This window comes from Phyllostomus discolor, chromosome 9 (assembly GCF_004126475.2).
Source record: "Phyllostomus discolor isolate MPI-MPIP mPhyDis1 chromosome 9, mPhyDis1.pri.v3, whole genome shotgun sequence".
NCBI lineage: Eukaryota > Metazoa > Chordata > Mammalia > Chiroptera > Phyllostomidae > Phyllostomus > Phyllostomus discolor.
In genome coordinates, this window is record NC_040911.2 from 91,035,581 (window position 1) to 91,053,472 (window position 17,892).

General features: G+C 42.5%; 1 long non-coding RNA gene across 1 annotated transcript; it reads right to left on the bottom strand.

Moving 5' to 3' along the window:
• Positions 1 to 3,470: 3,470 nt before the first annotated feature.
• LOC118496839 lies at positions 3,471 to 9,517 on the bottom strand. The gene is made up of 2 exons (XR_004899399.1): positions 7,605 to 9,517; positions 3,471 to 4,407 (listed from the first exon to the last, which is right to left on the bottom strand). It is a non-coding gene; the product is annotated as an uncharacterized LOC118496839 (long non-coding RNA).
• Positions 9,518 to 17,892: the final 8,375 nt, after the last annotated feature.

A 17,892-nucleotide genomic window follows, 5' to 3' on the forward strand; every position in this document is an offset into this window, starting at 1 on the left:
GAAAATAATTATATATCACAATGGAACTGCACTTTACACCTTGGTGTAGTACTTTTACACATTTTTAAAAATCAGTAATATTTATCGACAATGAAAACAAATACAAATACAACTTTAAAGAAACTATCTTTAATTCATTCACCATGTTACTGGGATTTCCTTCACCTGAGGATTCTCCTTAAACTAGCCATTGAAGCCACTGTGCTACCTGCCATTTCTCAGTCTTTCTTAAATTTTTTAGCTTTATTTTCATTGTTGACACTAATACAGATGTCCCCATTACTGCCTTTACCTGTCTCCACTTGGCCCACCCTTCCCTCTGGCCATCACCATACCGCTGTCTGTGTCTGTGGGTTATGTACACTCATTCCTTGGCTAATCCCTTCACCTTTTTTCCTTGACCAAATATTTATTGAGGACCTGCCATGAGCCAGGGCAGTAGGCCAGTGCAGGGAATGAGCAGTCAGCAACACCAACATAGTTTCTAACCTCCCGGAACTTAGGTACAGAAGAATGTTTCTTGGAGCGTGGTTCAATATGTCAGGGCATCTAGATTCATGGATTTAATGCGAGGTTCAAACACTGGCATTTGCAAAGTTCAGGCAGGTGAGTTGGAAGCACATTGCAGTTTGGAACCACTGCGCTAGCAGAGCTGTGTGCCGGTAGAACATCGCCCAGAGGAGGCATGACAGGTGTATATGACCAATTCCAGTGAGGAATCCAGGTCAAAGTAGGCAATGACCCAGGCTGGTGAAGCTAGACTGACCACTCTGGACATGATGTAATCATGGGTGTGCAGACCAGTGTTACCACTGGTGTGGGGAGGCCACTTTGCTCACAGGCAGCAGCATCGTTACAGGTAATGGACTTCAGCAGGTGTGTACGGCAACCTGCATCCTTTGGGTAATCTCATGGATAAATTTTCAAGAATTTTGATATAGGAATATTAACCTCAGCTCCTATGAACATCTGCCAGCAGTGACTTGATTGTGCCCTGGCAAATGTCATGAGGACTTAGAAGCTTCAGCACAAAGACTCCCAGAGGAAGAAACAGGAAAGGGCTGAGGATTAGGGTCAGCTTCCTGCCGAAAGCTGGGTGCTCTCTGTGAACCATGTAGCTAAAGGATTTGATTTTTCTTCTCTATTTGGTTGACAGGTTGAGATCCACACTAACTGTGCAGGAGAGGTTGAGACCCAGCGTGGATGCTGAGAGCCTGTGGAAGGGAACTGCTTTTCACATTCAGATAACACTGCTTAGCTTGGTAACAGGAGGCCAGGTGGGAAGCCACTTAAGAGATTCAAGCAATTATGTAAATTGAATGAATACACTATTTGGAAGACATATAACATTTAGATAACAACATTCAGTTTTTAATCACCCTCCAGCCTTCTGAAGATACATGTTTCTAAAGACTCATTATAAATATCATTTCAGAAAATGTGAAAGGTGCAGAGGTCTATCAGGTAATAATGTTTATTATTTTAATGAGTGAGTAAATGGATGTTTGCTAAAAGACTAGAAGTTAGTTTTTAAAAATCTCCGGAATGATCAATAATTCTCACAGACTCATATCTTTTTTTTCATACTTGCCTGTAATTTTTGTTTGTATTACTGCTAGTGAGATTTAGTATCTCATTTTTTACTGACATCGGGAGAGGCAGAAGTAAAGTTAGGTGTTTCTAGTCTCTAGGAAGATAAACATGGATTGCTACAAAGGGGATTAATTGAGAGTTTGATGATAAGGGAAAATAGAAATATAGCAATAGTAAAAATCAGATTTAAAATTTAAAAACTACAGTTGTCTGGTAGCATTCAATACAGAGACAAGTGGCCTTGACTATTCTTCACCAGCTTTGAGTGCATTACACACTGCAGTAACTAGCAGTCATTCCAATGACTTCTGGTTAGCAAGGAAGTCTGTGATATAGTCACATATTCTAATTTAAAAGACTTGGAGAGGTATTATACATGAACATTTCTGTCGTTTTTTTAAGTTTTGGTATTTTATGGGTTTTGCTTCTGTCATAGGTAAAAGTCGCTTGGCCAGAAGACCTCTTTTCTCCAGTGAGTAGGGTTGCCAGATTGAGCAAAAGAAGTATAGGATGCTCAGTTCAATTTAATTGCAGATAAACAATTAATCACTGGAGATTTATTTGGTATAAATATATCACATTGAATATTTGTGGTTTACTTATGTCTCATTCAATATTTGGGACACACTTACACTTTAAACATTTTTTTTATTTGAAACCTAAATATAACTAGATGTCCTGTATTTTATCTGGCAACCTTACCCAGGACTCAAAGGAACCCAGTGTTGTATTTCAGAGTTACTCCATTCTGGAATTGTTGCGCTGGAGAAAGCCTGGCTGGTTCTATTAGTAAGCTCCATAGAGCTTTTCAGAAGAAATCCATAAACTTTAGGACAAAATAACCTCTTAGAATAATAACCTCCCTCTGAAAGTCTGAGTCAAGTGAGACCAAGCCTGGAGATAGACCTGCAGGAGGTATGCAAATAGAGGCGATAAGCTCTAGGGAAGGAGGGTATAAGGAGTAAATTAACTCGATAAGGCTCTTTGCAAAATGACCTCCACTGAATTGGGCTCTATAGTGAAGGCTTTGGCTTGTATTGAAGCAAGCCCCAAGCAAGAGTATCATGACATCCATTGCTAAAGCTGCCACCCAATATTGTTGGGGACACTGTACTCTGCTTCCCTCCTTTCTCTGGAAGCTTCATTTTAGCCTTAATTTTATGTTTCTGTAATTATCTATCTGTATTGGTCACTCACTGAATTCTTTAAAAGACAGGGAATGTATCCTTTAACTTTATACTGTGTTCCCAGTGGTAGAACATTGCCTGGCGAGCAGTAAGTACACAATATGGTTTGAATGGGTAGCAGGGAAGATGGATGGATGGATGGATAGATGGATGGATGGATGGATGGATGGATGGATGGACAGGTAAAGGAATGGATGGATGATGTGGTTGAAAATATTACATTGTGTTGATGGGGAGGCAAACATTAGCTCTTATACACCTGTATAAAAATATTCATAGTCACTTCATTCATATTATCCAAAAATGAGGAAAAAGACACTATGTTCACAATAGGAGGATGGATAAGGAAATTGTGGTATATTAACCCAATGGGATTCTACCTGGCAATAAAAAGGAATAAATTGCTAATGCACACCACAGGAATAAACTACAAGCATATGATGCTGAGTAACAGAAGACATGTAAAAGAGTACATGACATATTATTCCATTTTTGTGAATATTTAAACAAACTAACTAACTTAGGGAGGAATAACATAAGAACACAGTGCATTTGGGCAATGGAGGGGGTGGGCTGGGCTGGGAAGGGGCATGACAGAACTTTCTGGAAGTTGTTGTGTATCTCAATAGTTATTCAGGGTGCCTAGGTATATGCATTTGTCAAAACTCAACAAATGTACACTTGTGTTCTAATGTAAGCAAATTTTATCCCATAGGAAGAAAAATCTATAAACAAATACTGAATTCTGGTTACATGCATACGTGTTCAGGGGAAATACAGCAATATCTGTGATTGGCTCTGAACTGCATCCAAAAAACATGGGCTGACGGCTGGATGGAGCAATACACACAAGTAAAATAGAGCAGGTATAGCAAGGTGCGAATGGTAGAATCCACGGCAAGTCCACTGGTGCTCACTGTAAAACTCTTTCAAGTTTGTCAGATGTTTGAACTTTTCCATAATAAAATGTTGGGGCAAAAGGAAACTTCTGGCTCACGTAACTGTCAGGGTGCTTCACCCTAGGAAGAAATCCGACCTTCTCTGAGGATATCTGAGAACATCGCTCAGGGTGAGTAAATTACCCCTGAGGCTTTCTGCGGAAGTGGCCCCACTCTAGTGAGAAGCCCAGATTCCATTTAACCCAGCCAGGTAAGAGTTCAGCTCAGGTTATTTTTCAACGTCCCAGTCATTCCAGCACATTCTCCCCTGAAAACACTGCCCATTTACTTAGAAGTAGGAAGGACATCCCCAACACCAGGGTTCCTGTTCCTTCTCCTCCCCCTGCAGTCTCTGGTCTCTGTCCTTGAGTGGCTGGCTCAGGGCAGCCATGTGGGCATGGCTACAAAGTCCGTTGAAGGAGACTGACTTCCTGAGGTCCATACTGGCTAAGCTGCTCCCTCTTGCAGGAGGCATGGGTGTGCCTGGACATCACTCTGCTGGACACGTTCTGCAGCCGCCAAAAGACAGGATTTACTCGGGTGAAATTTAGGCCCAAGGGGAACTCGAACATCATGCCACAATTAGAAGTGACATGTGACCCAGGATTAAAAAGTCAGCTGCCAGAGAGGAACGAACTGCTTGTTTCAAGTTGATCAGATTGAGGGAAAAACTGCTGGTGTGATTCCATCTGTAAAAACACCAGAACATTTCCAGGTTGGTCAATTAATTTTTTTTTAAATAATGAGGTGAAGGTAAGGAATCCCTCTTAGAAACAATATATGTTGCAGGCTCCCTGTAAAGGGAAAAGAGGAGGATGAAGAGCTCCATCACATTCTGCTAGAAATTTCTGTGACTGTGACCCTGGGGCTGCAGGATGGGGAGGACTAGTCACAGTTGAATCCTTCACTCTCCACCTGCAGTCTCCCTGGGTCAAGGCAGAATCAAGCAGCTATTTATTATGCCAGGATTTGAGCCCTCTCATCAGGAAGTCTGCGTCCTGTGACCTCCTACTTGGAGGCATTTAAATTCTATCCACCAAGAGATGGTGGGCTAGTGCAACCAGCCCCTCATTGCCGGAGGCACTCAAACCGACACTGGATATAAGAAGATGAGTGTCAGTTAAAGAACAGAATGGTGTTATAGGCTGACTTGTGTCCCCCAAAACACTGCTGGCACCTGGACCTTGGACTTCCAGGTTCCAGAACTGTGGGAAAATAAGGCATCCACCTTGTCTCTGATATTAATATGTTGTTACAGCAGCCCCAGCAGAATGATACAAGCAGGGATTGAAGGGGGTGGTTTTCAAGTTCCATGTGAGCATGTAAGTTTATGGAGGCGAGGTCTTTGCCCTGTCTGTTACAGTATTCCAAACACCTACAATAGACCTTGGCAGGTAGCAGGCACTCAATAAATAATGAATAAATAAATAGTGTTAGACTTTCCAGAGAACTTGCTGTTATTGGAAGTTCACTACTAAGCACGGTGCTTTTTAAACATCCATGCTGGCCCTTGATATAGGTCTACTGCATTTATGATAGCATGTATCTATTTTTCTGGCTTGGTTTTGGAAAATGTGGAAAATAGAGGCATTAAAAGAGAAAAACAAAATGTTCCTAAGATACAACTATTATAAACATTTTGGTTCATTTTCTTCATAAAAAATATATACATAGGTAAGTTTAAGACAAATTGTAAGTGCAGGATCTTTTCTTTTTTTTTCACAAAAGATTACAGCATACTTTCCTTCCTCATTGCATATTTTCTCAAACAGGATCTTTAACATATACTGCCTATTATTCCATCATGAAGATGTAATGTTGTTTAATCATCTAAAAAGTGACTTAAATATAACAGAAAAAATTTTGATAAATCTGTATGTCCAAAAACACTAATTTTTGAAATTACATTTAGGGAGGCTAAATATTTTCCCCAGGTTTTAATTGGCTATTTTAATCTTTCTTTCTTCTATTATGATTTTCTATTGTCAACGTTTAGAAAATCTTTCTCCATACCCAAATCTGTTCATCACTTCCATTTGGGGGGGATGTTTCCATTAGCAAATCAATATATGCTCATGGTATAAATTTCAAAAATATGTGAAAGCTGAAATAATAAAAAATTCATCTACAATGATTTGAATTTTATTGTTTTCTTTCCCATCAGCTTACAGTATATATTTTCACATGTTTGTTAACATACAGTTCCCATAAAATTTTATATGCTAACTTTAAATTTATTTGTATGATTATAAAATGAACATCTGATCACTGTAAAATTTGGTGGCTGCATAGTGTCACATGGAGAAATTAAAAAGATCTAAATCCCAATCACCAGGCAGAGCTACTGTTAACATTTAGTATTCAATTCTTCCCTTCTAGTTTTTGTCGTATGTGTTTTACATAATTGCAGTGTGTAATATGCAAAATATTGTACTGATTTTAATTATGTGTTCATCTAAAATTTATATTTATGGTAGCAAATTGTGTATCCAAAAGCACAAAATAGAAAATTAAAGTCACTAATAATAGTACCATTCAAAGAAAATCACTATTAGCAACTTTGTATATTAGCTTGGGGAGTGATCCACATGTCTTCTTTGAATGGTAAGAAAAGGATGTAAATGTATATCATCCATACCACAAAGTACATCTCCAGCAATATCCACAGGTTTTCTATATATAAACAGAAGCCTAATGATTAGCATGTACTAATTAACTCATTTAATGTTTGTTCTTTTCTTCTGTATTTTAAGTTTCTCAACTTTGCCTCCAAGTTACTGATTTGATATTCTCCAGAACAATTCTCCCCTCTACTCCCTGAAAAAACAATTTTAATTCTCTTTTTGTAAATTAGTTTCCTATGTCAACCGGTTCTTTGTTACTTTTTTCTCCGTTTATTTTTGTCTTGCAGTTTCTGCTCACCAACACAGAGATCATACTGGGCTTTTTGGCATTTTAGAATTTTCTGCGGTGTATTTTTTGTTACTTTTTCTTAATTAAACGTTTCATTTTTGGTAATCGCACTTCACATACAGTTTTCAGAAACAGCACGCTGAGATACCATGTACCATTTCCAGTTTGCCCAAAGGTAACAATATGTGGAAATAACCTACGTGTTGTTATATGTCACATTTTCATTACCCATTCACCCATTGGTGGATATATATAGATATAGATATAGATAATGGAATATTACACAGCCACATAAAAGAAGGCAATCCTGCCTTTCACAGCACCACAGATGAACTTGGAGGGCACTATGCTAAGTGAACTAAGCAACACACAGAAAGACAAATATGTATGACCTCACTTATACAGAGAATCTAAATAAAGCTGAACTCATAGAAATAGCAAGTAACATGATAATCCCCAGGGCAGGGAAAATGGGGAAATGTTAGCCAAAGGGTACAAACTTTCAGTTACAAGTTCTGGGGATTTAATTTACAGCACAGTGACTATAGTTAACAAGACCATGTTGTATACTTGACATTTGCCGAGACAGTAGACCTTAAACGTTCTCACCATCACCAAAAAACCAAACCAAAACTAAGAAGGTAATTATATGAGGTGATGAATGAGTTAATTAGCTTAATGGTGGTAATCATTTCACAAGGTATACATAAAACAAATCATGAGGTTGTATACTTTAAATTGTATAATTTTTATTTGTCAATTAATTATACCTCAAAATAGCCAGGAAATAGTGCCATTTGCACCAGACGCATTCTTTTGGTATCTGGTGTAAGGCCATGTTTGTTGTGTGCATAAGAACTCAAGCTTTATGAAAAATATTTCAGCCTAATTACACAAATCTGGAGATTGCAGCAGAGTATGCCACTCAGTGACCTGATTTGCAGAGTGTATCACTAGCTACTCTTCGACTTACCCTGAGAAAAGAAATCCGAACTTTGGCCACATTATACATGGGAAAACAGGCAAAGCATGGCTTATGCAAGTGCAAGGTACTTCCAAGGTCATTTCCTTCACTCCTTGACCATATTGTTATTTTTTCAAAAGTCTGTCTCCTTCGTGACCAGGCTGCATTCTCTGAGGACAGGGTCAGGCTGCCAAGCCGGCAACTTGAAATGGAGTCATTTTAAAGCCTGCGTTCTAATAATGGGCGTCGCTCACTTCTGGGCCTATAAGTAATTCAGAAGCCATTGAAATTTCCCAAAGAGAGCACACCGTAGTGGGAGGCAGTCTCCCAGGCCCCAGAGTGAGGCTCTGAGACGGCGAAGTCCATCAGGAGTCGGGCAGGCTGGCCAGCCGGCTCCCAGTGCAGGGAGAGCCCAAAATAGAATGGGGACAGGGTTGATCATCTCTCAGGGAGGCTACTCAATTGACTCCCTTAAAAGTCCATGTTCTCACAAAACCAGCCGACGCTGATGCATTGAACGGATCATAAGCAGGGCTCATACATTTGTGCATGCATTTGTCAGTCGACAAACACTAAGAGAGTACCACAGAAGCATGGGGCAGTTGTTATGCATGGAAAGCACTGGAAAACACAACCACTCTCTACAGTTTTGAGCAGCCCACGGTGGTTTCTTTAGACATTTACTGAGGGACCTCAATGTGTCTGATACGGTGTTAGGCATGCTTCTCCTACCAATCCTGAGATTTCCTAAAGAAATCTCATGTGTTTCCTAAAGAAAACACATGGAAGAGAACAATTAACAAACCACAAAACAAAGATCCACAGTCACCTGTGCTGGATCGATCAGGTGGAGAATTTTTTTTTTCTAGAGATGATTAGTTCCAACTGGTTTACACCTAACCATGTCACTAGGATACAAGAAAAGGTGACCAGGCCTCAGTTTCCAGTTCCCATTGCCCAGTCCCGAGTTAGTGCAGGGTGGATACAGGCAGTCATCCTTTCTGGCTGCCATGGAAGAGGCGGCGAGGGAGGGGGAAGGGTGAGACCACATGCAACATCAGCAGACAGGCCCTAGTAGGAACTCCTGCTGCACAGGAAAGTGAGGAAGCCAACCACACTTTCTCTGACCCATTTACTACACAATGACTCCACGCACCATTGTTTTGAAAGATGGCCACAATAATTTACCCCTGCTCCTTTGCAGTATGAATGTGAATGTTTTTCTCATCAAGAGATGGGGTTTAGCCCTGGCTGGTATGACTCAGTTGGTTGGAGCATCACCTCAAAGCCAAAGGGTTGTGGGTTCAATTCCTGGTCGGACACATACCTGGGTTGCTAGCCAGGTTCCCGGTCCAGGCACGTGCAATATCTGTTCCAGACACACACTGATGCAACCAATAGATGCTCCTCTCTCACACTGATGTTTCTTTCTCTCCCTTTCTCTCTCTAAAAAGCATTGGAAAAAAAAATGTCCTCAGGTGAGGATTGAAAATGTGAGAGAGAAATGGGCTTTATTTCCTCTTCCCTTGAGTCAGGTCACTTTGTGATAGCTTTCGCCAATACAGTGCCAATGGAAGTGATGCTGTGCATGACCCCAGCCCAAGCCTCAACACGCCTTGCATTTTCTGGCTTTGTACTCTCAGAGCAGTGACCTGAGATTACAAAGTAGACCACCAGTCTATGTAGCAATAAACCAGAACATACCAGATGACATTCAACAGCAACTGCCAGGTTGAGTGAGTCTATCTCGTATCTTCCAGCACAGTTGACCCTCCCCCCACACCTCCAGAGAACACAGCCATTTGTGCGAGCCCAGATGAAGCTAGCAAAGCAACTCTCTAGCCAACCCACATAATTATAAGGAAAAATAAATTGTTGTTCCAAGTCGCTATGTTTTGAGGTGGTTTGTTATGTAGGAATGGATATGTCTGACCTATATGATCAGCATCCTGGCTCCTGGAGAGGGGTAGTGGAGAGTGATCAAGTGAGCAGAAGCAGGATGATGGATAGGGGTGAATAAATCAAAACAGCAGCCACCACCCAGGACATCAAGCAGGGCCAGATTCAGGATTAGCTAAGAGATGCTGAGGCAAAACTGGGTTCTGCCCTGGCCCAAGCTCAAGTTTCCTTTTCACTTTGCTTGTTGGCAAGGGCAGAGAGAGGGGCACTAGCCTGAGAGTCAGGATCTATGAGTTCTCATTACTCACTGTGACCTTTAGATATATCACGTCAGCCACCTGTGCCTCAGTGTCATCACCAGCAGAATGTCCTTAACTGCCCTGCCTAATTCACAGCCAGGCCTGCTGTGAAGACTCAATGAGCAAAACGGCTCTGGAAACTGAAACATGATGCAAATATGAGACATGTCTATAAATCAGCTCCGATGCTATAAATTAGACCCACTGCCATGTGTGGAATCCCCACCTCTCTCGAATTATTTGATGAGATAAAGGGAAAGGTTGTATGGCTGGCAGGCATCAGTGCCATCATCTCACAAATAACCACCTTCCCAGAAAAGATGTGCCCAGCACTGGAACCCAGAACACAAAGCACAAGGTGTCCCGGCAGGATTCCTAAGCCACAGAAAAGCGGGAAATGCTCAGAAACATGAATCATCTGAGCCTCCTGGCCTCATCTCCAGATCTACAAAACTGGAAAGTGTTCAGCACTATTGACAGAGCTCTTGACATGCTCTGGGGGTGGAAAATGAATAGAATTAGCCACCACTCATCACATGCCACATGCCAGGGGCTGCAGGAGGGTATTTCTGGGAGCGCTCTTTGTGATTCTTCTCCACTGCACTTTGAGATTACAGAAAAGGAAACTGACTTTCAAGGAGGAAAGTAAGGTTATAATGTGGCAAAAAAAAGGAAGATGGTGGGATTAGTAAACTTTCTATGGATGACAGAGAATATGAAATGGTTTCAAAGGTAATTTTTAAAATTTGATTACATTTCTTGGGGTGCCATTTGTTAATAAGATTCTATAAGTTTCAAGTGTGCAATTCTAGAATTCATCATCTGTGTATTGCATTGCATGTTCATGAAATGGAAAAATAGGCAAAATGCATGCCGCAGAGAAACAAGCGTGAGGTACAAAGTTATAAAACAGCATGCCCATGAACACACAGTTTGGCTGAAACACAGCTGTGTACAGATATTAAGGGGAGATGAGATTTCAACGTGGCATTGAGACTCTGCCAGTCAAGATTCAACCAGAGAAGGAGACCCGATAAGGTAGGTATGGATTTATGTCAGGGGAATTATCACACACTTGTGGAAGCCGGTCAAGCAGCCTCTGCAAAGCTGCTGTCTTGGCATCCAGTGCTGGAGCTTAAAGTCCCCATGGCAAACAGTCAAAAAGGGACAATCAAGAGCAAGCTGGACCTCTGATAACTCAATAATAAATAGATAAGTCACCCAATTAAAAACGGGTTAAATATCTGCAAAGGCATTTCTCCAAAAAAGGATGCATAAATAAATGATCAAGAATCATGTGAGATGATGTTCAAGATCAGCAGCCATTAAGGGATGCAAATCATAACCACAATGAGAGAGTGCTTCACACCTCCCAGGATGGCTGTGATCAAAATTACAGATAATAACAAGCGCTAGAAAGGGATATGGAAAAATTAGAATTCTCGTGCATTGCTGGTGAGAATTTAAAGTGCTGTCGTCACTCTGAACAATTTGGCAGTTGCTCAAAAGGACTTACCATAGGACCCAATAACTTCACTCCTAGGTAGAGACCAAAGAGAAATGACAGACACGTCCACACCAAAAAAGTCCCCAAGTTTGGGCATATTGGCGGTAGTCAGAATGGATGGAACTGAGCACAGAGCTGGGATAACAGAGTCTCACACTGGAGAAGCACTGTGGGTCTGTGGGAGAGGCTGGTAAGATCGCAAAGGGGAGGGACTCTGGGAAAGGGTCAGGGCCTGTGGGATTCCACATGCGCTCGTCACACATCCAGAAGGTACAAGTCTCCCACAGGTCAGGAAGTCTTCAAGCCTTGTTTTCCTCAAGGGGAAACCACCTTACTGAGGAAATCAACTCTCCCTGGGAATTCCCGAGCCAGATTCCCTCCATTTCTCTAGAAATGATATCTTAATTGATTTTTAATTATTTCCATTTCTCCAAGTTAATTACCCCTCAAAGTTACCATCAGAGCTGAGTCACTCTGCCTGCCTTGTGTATATGCTCATATGTGGGGGAGGCGGTGTATGTGTGTATAGGTGTAGTTCACAGGCATACATGTGTTCACACAGCTATGATCATCTGTGATTGTCCTTCTGCATCAAAGAGAATTGACGCAATCTTGAGACTACATGTGTGCATATAGCTGAGAACCACGGTGCAGAAAAAAATGGAAAATGTCTTCATGCTTGTGTCCAGGTTAGAATTTTCCACACTTTTTCAGTTAATGACGACCTTGGTGTCTCAGTAATATTCTCTTGGCAACCCAGGTCAAAAGAAAAACCTGTTCTCTATATTAAGTAGTTAGGTCCAAACAACTTAATTTGTAGCTATGGCCAAACAACTTAGCAGCCACTTGAAAGAGATAACTCACATAAATTAAAAGAAGTCCCCAGTCTCCTCCATTATCCGAATTCTCAATTGTTCTGTCTTTATCCTGTCACCCCCACCCGAGCAGAAGGTCACCTCCTCCCTCATTTCTTGCCCAACACACAGCTTCTGTGCTGGTGACATAACTCGAGTGGTGCCTTCCCCTGCTGTCCTGCCTCCCTCCACGCTGCTGTGAGAGTTGCGACACCTTCTTCTCTGCTCCCGAAGGACTCTGCTCGTGCCCTGAGCACAAGAGTCACAGTTATCCACTGGTGACAGACTGTGTACCTTAAATAGTGAGAGGGCATGTTTATTCATGGCTCTCTGCTCAACTCCTAGTGGGGTCTGTCACCTGGTAGGTTATCAATGCATGTTTATTCATCGAATGAGTGAGTGATGTCACCAAATCCACCAAGCAATGTTGAAGTGATGGTGTACAAGAACTGTAGGAGCTAGCCTGCACATAAATGCACAGCCATATACACACATGCCAGTCCACACATGCACTCACATTCATAATGTGCAGGTTGACATAAACACCCACCTGCTTCCCAGCTAAACATGGATCTGGGTCCTCTCCTTGGGTGGAACACAGGGAGTTTAAATAGTCTATTCAAGGCCACACAGCTGGCACACAGCAGAGTGAGGATTCAAACCCAGGCAAATTAGCTCTACATTCTTAACCAATATGTTCTCCTGCCTCTCACTCATCCTGGCTGAAGGTCTTTCTTAGGTGGGTGTATACAAGCAGGAAGCTGTTCCCAAAATAAGTGATGTGAACTCTTTGTCCTCTGCCCCTCATTCTCACCCCTGTTGCCCAAAACTTTCTCAGATGACCCAGCATCATACACTTTATGAAGTCAGTACATTGGGCAAACACACGTGTTGCGTCCTAATTGGTGCCAGGCACTGGGGTGCTGTTCAGGGCAGAGCCTGTGGTTCCTGCCATGGGAAGACAGAGGTATCTCAGAATATAAAAGGATCATACACAAGGCATAAAAAGGAACATGGAATAGGATAAAGCAATTCATGTTGCTAAGAAGGTTACAAGAAAGCTCCAGAGAAGGCCACCAAGCTTCCCAAAGCTCAGGGTTCTTATTCAGACCAGGCAGATTGAATTCATTCCAGAATAAATAGCCAAATTCTGAATGTTGTTGGTGCACTTAGGGCCACACCACACTGCCCTGTGATAAGGAGACAGGGAGCCTACCCAGTGTTCCACAACCCTATGCCTCAGTTTCCTCCTCTGCAGAAGCCCCAAGGTGCAGGCTGGACTAGATGGACTATCTTTAGCTCCAAAACCTCAGTCCATCCTGTGTTAGATCCAAATATGTGATCAAATATTCATGATGGTTCTCCAAAAATAAGGAGAAAGCATAAAATTTAAAGGAGATGCAGTTATTTTCATTGTTGGCAGAAGAATCTACAGACCAAAGGGAGGAGGCCAATGGCCAAGGAACCCACAGAGACATCAAATCTTCTATCTCTGACTCATCTCTCTTCTTGAGTAACCAATTAGGGACACTCAGATTGCTCCCTCCTGCCCCGCATACTCTGAAACTTAGCTCTTAGTAGAGCACTGCTTAATATCCCTGAGCACCTACCCTGTGTCCAGAATTGTACTAGACCCTTCACATTGACAAGATCTCATTTCATCTTCTTAACAACACTGTAAAAGATAGCATTATCATCCTACTTTTATGGGTAAGAAAACAGACTCAGAGAAGGTAAGTCATTTGCCAAAAGCCACACAGCAAAAGCCAGATGAGAATCCAGATTCTGCATTTAATGTTCTTTCTACTCTGCACATAGTTGGCTTTGATAGTAGGTAGCAGGATAAGGGAGGCAAAGTAAGAAATGGGTCAATAATAAGATGTATTTTCAAGAGTGTATTATCTCAAAGCTTCCACAGTATATACATCTTCTGCTAAAATACAGCATGCAAAATCTTTGAATGTTGAATTTATTTAAAAAGAAGGGAACTGGTATTTCCCTTCCACCGCCACCTTGTTTACTGTCAGCTGCTTCCCACAGCTGGGTTCTGTTTCTTTTCCCTCCTTCAAATTTGTTTGGGAAAATGCCCCTCCCTGCCCCCTCTCCTGATATAAGTACTGAGAAGGGCAGTGCCTGGACCCTGTGATCATGGGAAAACGTACACCAAGCATCACATTTACATTCCAGTTGTTAAAGCAACCATTCAAGAGCCAAGGCACCGGGCCTCAGTCTGGGTGTTCTGAGAAGCAGTCACCAAGGTGGACTGAGACAAGCAAGAGATCAATGGAATGACACACCTATGAAGGATAAAGGGAGAGAGAAGTGGGCTGGGGAGAACCTTCAGACTGCAATGCAGGTCTGACACCCATGAAGAGAGAGAAGGAGGGAAGGAAGATTGGGTGGGAGGAGACACAGTCTTCAGCTCAGTTCTGAGAAAGCCATGGTGAGGCTGATGGGAACCCTCAGATTGAAGAGTCCTGCCCTGGACAGGAATGACCATGCCCCAGGACCCCCTCAGTATTCATTGGCTGTGAACAGCCTGGGGAGAAGGCCTTGGTGATCTCAGATTTGCAGCAACTGGAATCTGTCAGCTCATTATATTTCTTACAGCAGGTCCTTTCATGAAGGGAGATCTGAGGAGCATGCTCCCACAGCTGCCATGCAAAATTGTCTTCTCCAAAAGCTTTCACAATCTTAGTAAATCAGTGCACTTCAGGTGGAGACCTGACTATCTGAGAAAATGGTTGCATTCTTCAGGGCCTCTCCCAAGAGGCACTGGATGTGATGCCGATGTCTGAGTTCAATGAGGAAAGCTAGGGTGTCTTCTGAAATCACATCTGTCTCTCATTTTAATGCAAGACAGTATTGAGAGAATGGTGGAAAGGAGGATCTGCTATCCCTCATGACTGTGATCTTGGAGGGAAGGAGGAGGAGCGAAAGAGAAAGAGAGAGAAAGGAAGGGTGAGAGAAAGAAAGGAGGAAGGGCAGGAGGGAAGGAAGATGTTCACTGGTATTAATGGAATGAGCAAACCACCGCCACATGTCACACTTTAGCTTTAAGGTCTCCCTACTGAGGCCCTTCATTCAGCAAGCAGATATGTGCACCTACTACGTGCCAGACACTATGCAGAGTCCTGGGGATGCTGAGATGCTGAGACACATTTTCACAGTTCCTGCCTTCAAGAGATGAATAGTGGGAAGATACTCAGGGTAATCAGAAATATGAGCAAACATTTACTTTTCTAAGTGCTTTGACAGCAGGATACACAAGGCAGTTATTTGATTGCTATGGTTAGCATGTGTCTGTTGCAAGGAACATAAAACCCAACTCAAATTGGCTTAAATAGGATGGTTATTGCTTCCCATAAATGCTCTTATAACAAAGTTGTATTTTCCTCTCCTTCTGTGCTCAGAAAGGACATCGGCAACCTAAATATTTCGCTTCATGAGGCCTCCATATCCATACAGCAACATCCCTAATTTTTCTACTAAGTCCACAAAGGCTACAACCTTGATGATCGTCTTCCCAAGGTGTGAGAGGCAGCTGATTAACAAAGTAGGATCCTCTCCTGTGCCCTTCATCCCACCCTAACCAATTCTGTACTTTAGCATTTGTTATTGCCAATTAGTGCCCCTCTTTCTGGTGCCAAGTTCTCTATTATTTGAGAAGACTTGAATTACAAATAATAAAAAATTTTAACTCCAAGTGGTTTTTACTACAAAGATGCTACATTGGTGAATGATGAAGGTCTTGGTATAAGGAAGTGCTGGTTTGATCCAGCAGCTCAGCCATGTAAACACTTCCATCTCTCTGTTCGCCGTAGTGTCGGCTTCACCCCAAGGCGGGTTGCACTCATGGTCACAAGATGGTTTCGACAACTACCAAAGATCTATGTTTCCTTGGACCACATCAAGGGAGTGGGGAAAGAAATTACTACTAGAAGCTCTCTGACAAGAATGAGGAAGTGTAGTTCCAGAAACTCCTAGAAAACATCTCTTCTCATTGCATTGGTCCAAATGGGACCATGACCAATCACAATGTCCAGGAAATGGGACTTTACTAATTAAAATCATCCCAGACCATGTACAAGGGTGTGATTTTCTTCCCACAAAGCACATGGATTTGAAGAGGAGAGGTGTTGATAACAGAATTAAAATTGGGGTTTTTATAAAAAATGGATGTTGGGGAGATAACTACAATTTCCACTGTAATGACGATAACAACAATGATAGCAAATGTTTACTGAACCCTTCTATGCACAAGGGCTATCTGAAAGCTGGTGATCACTAGCCTGGACATACCTCTGCTCCACTCGCAACACAGCCCCCAGGAAACCCAGCCAGGAAAGCCTGAGCCAAGCTCTTCTGCAAGACTCCAGCTGAAATAGAGCCCCAGCCAGGCACTGTTCATCTCTTCCTACCTCTTCCCCCATCTGTGCCCACCCTTATCTCACTTTTTTGTTTGCTTAAAGTGTGAGGCAGACATAATTACTGAATGCAGGCAAGATCCCGAAAGAACCACTAAGGTCTTTAACTCAGCCAGAAATCACTTGTTCTAATGAGCCCCACTCATTACTTCCTGACCTCGGAGCTCAATTAATTTTACACAAGGAAAGTGCCAGGTGTCTCTGACTGCTGCTGTTAAAAATGCTCCCATTAAGCCCTGGCTGGTGTAGCTCAGTGGACTGAGCGCAGACTATGAACCAAAGTGGTGCAGGTTCGATTCCCAGTCAGGGTACATGCCTGGGTTGCAGGCCATGACCCCCAGCAACTGCACATTGATGTTTCTCTCTCTCTCTCCCGCCTTCCCTCTCTAAAACTAAATAGATAAAATCTTTTTTAAAATGCTCCCATTAAAAAGTCTGTCACCCCCTGACCCCGGGTAGGGACCTGACTGGAAACTGGCTATAAGGACTCAATAACCTGGCACCAAAGGCAGGAAAGCTGGGTTTTTCTGGAGCAACTGAAAAAAAAAAAGGGGAAATCAGGTCCCACCTGAGCCAAAGTGGCCTCCTTGGTTCAGATTGCCCTCATGCCACTAGAGTTTTCAAAGAAGCCACAGGGCAACTAGGATCTGCCTGGGGCTCATACCCCCCACCCCCACCTCTGCCTCTCTTCACTTGGCTGACTCCTCTTCACCCTTCAGTACTCACACCTTTGATCTCTTGTCTCTTCCTTCAACCTTACAGATTGTGTAAGTTGCCTTTGATCTTCGTCACACCCAGAACCCCTTTTCTCCCCACCATGCATTTAATCCACATTAGCAAAATTGCTCAATTGCTTGCCTATGATCCATAAAGATCATGGGTACCTTAAGAGTAGGAATAGAGTCTATTTTATTTTCAGCTATATCCTTAAACTCTTAGGACAGTGTGTGGCACACATCTGAGGCTCAGTAATTATGGTGAAAGGAAGGGAGGGAAAGACAAGGCCAGATACACAGCCGGCCAAAGGAAGACTGTGTTGTTGATAGTCTTATAGTTCTGATAGTTTTTATAGTTCTATGAGCCTCATCATAGAGTCTTCCTGACTTGAACTTGTCCAACCTTGCAAACCTTGGTGGTGATGATGTAGTGTCTCTGCCTGCCTTCTCCAGCCCCAGAACTGGGGGCTCAAGGGAGTGGCTGGCAGAAGAATCCTGAAAGGGATGTTGCAATATCAAAGTTTGACTGGGAAAACCAGATGCGCTCCTCTTGCAGGAATGGAGTGCATGTATGGGAGCTGCCTGTTATCCTTCA